This window comes from Lepisma saccharinum, chromosome 14 (assembly GCF_977018435.1).
Source record: "Lepisma saccharinum chromosome 14, izLepSacc3.1, whole genome shotgun sequence".
Taxonomy (NCBI): Eukaryota; Metazoa; Arthropoda; class Insecta; order Zygentoma; family Lepismatidae; genus Lepisma; species Lepisma saccharinum.
The window spans coordinates 58,198,103-58,200,738 of record NC_139242.1 but is presented as its reverse complement, the minus strand read 5'-3'; the positions used below and the strand labels follow the sequence as shown (position 1 = coordinate 58,200,738).

At 41.1% G+C, this 2,636-nt stretch overlaps 1 pseudogene; it reads left to right on the top strand.

Annotated features, from left to right (window-relative positions):
• The first annotated feature begins 286 nt into the window (after positions 1-286).
• LOC145998371 (histone-lysine N-methyltransferase SETMAR pseudogene) lies at positions 287-742 on the top strand (annotated as a pseudogene).
• The last annotated feature ends 1,894 nt before the right edge of the window (positions 743-2,636 follow it).

Below are 2,636 nucleotides of genomic sequence, written 5' to 3'. Positions count from 1 at the left end.
ACTTTTGCTGAGCGTTCCTCCATTCCTTACCTACAACGCCACGTAGCAGGAGTTGTTGTCATCTGCCCACGTGATCAGCAGTTGCGACCAAGATGGCAACTGGTATGGACGTACGGTTAAAGCAGAGAGCCGTAATCAATTCTTGACGGCGGAAGGAGTTGCAAAATCGTCACAGGAGACAAATCGTGGGTCCACCACTATGACCCAACGATGAAGAGGCAGTCCATGTCACATTAGTTCTCCCACTCAAAAAGAAATCAAGGTCTGTCCATCTGCGGGAAAAGTCATGCTGACTCTGTTTTTCTATGTGAATGGTGTTGTCCACTCGGAGTTTCTTCCCAAGGGTACCACCGTGAACTCAGAGCGGTACATCGAAAGCCTAAAGAAGCTAAAGGCTCGACTGAGACGCGTCAGCCCTGACAATGGAGCCTCTCTTCTTCTCCATGACAACGCTAGACCCCACACCAGCAAGTTGACCACCGACGCAATATTGAAGCTTGGATACACTGTCCTCCCACACACCCCATACAGCCCTGATCTTGCACCCTGTGACTTCTACATCTTTCCTAAACTGAAAGAACACCTTAAGGGAAACCACTACTCATCAGATGAGGACGTCCAGCATGCTGTGCGATCGTGGTGCCACTCCAAAGGCAAGGATTTCTACCGTTCCACCATGGAAGGACTGGTGCGCCGTTGGAGGAAGTGCGTGGAAGTGGATGGTGACTATGTGGGGAAGTGATGTTCCAGAACTGAAGCCAAGATGTCAATGTACACATTGTCTTTTATTTGATTAAATTCTGTTCACTATAACCAGAGATATTAATCAACAGGCAAAACTTTTCAGCCCACTCTCGTATATCTTTTAAACTTATATTTATCCAAATTTACCGTAACCTATGTAGTGCAAAATAAGAATTTTCACACTCTTCACTTTATTTATAAAGCCTATTTTACTTTATTTTCCATAAAGCAATTCCAGTTTGTGTTTCATTTCTGTTGCGCAAGTTATGATCAAATATTTTTGGGCAATTAAGAAAAAATACACAGAAGGTTACATCAGTTGCACAGTACATATTAATACTTAGTTTACGTATAATTATTACAAGGATATAATGTGTATAACCAAGGGCGTATTTAAGGGGGGTTCAACGGGTTTACCCCCCTTTGGTTCAGTAAAATTACCAGAGTTACCTATTCATCCGCTTGTTCATAAAAATTTCTTCGGACTTATTTTATTCTCTTAAATTAGAGACGTAGGACGGGATACGGATGAGAGAGAAATTACGTAATGGACATTTCCACTTTGACATGAAAAACGTTTTAAATCCTTTCACTTTACAGATAATGACACAAACATGAGATGTGCAAAATATCTCTGCGATATTTGTTTTGGTTCTCGAGAAACACGCCTTCAAACACCGCTGAAATTCACCTACTACGTCACGGATTTGAAAACGTCCTCTCCACAGACAGGAGGTCCTCTGACGTCATCTCTTACAAATGCGTGCAGGCGGGGCTTCTGCTCGTCCCGTCAACTTAGCATGAGCCGCGGAAGCGACAGAAAATTCACTTGTTACTGTGTAAAACAAGTATCTTACAACTTCCAGTGCAAAAATCTGTGCTCCATTTCTTGGAGATGAATTATGCCCTAGCAGTATAATGTAGTAGTATTTACTATAATTCAGCCACTCTGTAGAGGGTTTTCCCATTAGGGTGACAAAGCAAACCTTGTAACAGTCAATGGCTGAACACGTGAACAGCCTTGTTCATTGCAAATACATAGGTTAGTTCTGACTGGCAAGAACTTAATGTTATAGGAATGCCTTTTCTGGAATTACAATTATTTTCGTCATAATATTTTCTTCACAAATTTTAAGATAATACTTTTAGAACACACTGGTTTACACGCCAATTTCTGCAATATAAGAGGTGATACGGTATAAAAAGATACGGTGAGATTTTAAATGTCCTGCAGTAAATGACAGTTTTCTTCAGTTAATATATATATTGAAAACTTTTGTATTTAGCATACTTTTACGTCGCTTTTCCGTTCACTTTGTTTAACCGCAACGATGAGAACGCATAGTTAATTTATTATGTATCATCTCTAACATCACATATCTTCCCACTTTTGGCTAATCGCTACAATGAAGATAAATAACTACAAGCAGTATTCGAAGTCGGTGTGCAGAAGTACACCCCCCCCCCCCCACACACACACACACACACTACCACCAACTGCACAATCTAAGTATCACCCAACCTGCCATGATAAGAGACGAACTTTTCCTTCTGTCCCATCTCATTTCGAAAACATTCACTTGTCCCACCTCCTTTTATGAGACGGTGAGCAACACTAACATTAACAATAGAAGCATCCCCCTAGCTGTCCCCAAAGTCTCGAGCAAACATCCTCCCATGTAACAATTTCCAGTTCAATGAAATGTCACTCACAAGGACAAAGTCATGACCAGGTCGAGAGTCAAACCTGGAACATGCGACTTCCTCAGATAAATCATGTATTTTGTGTATAATAATTACAACACCAGTTCATTCCTGGTAATTCTGAATCTGCAGTTTGGTTTGCATATATAAGCAGCATAATATTTAGTTTTCGAGGGCTGTACCGTCGA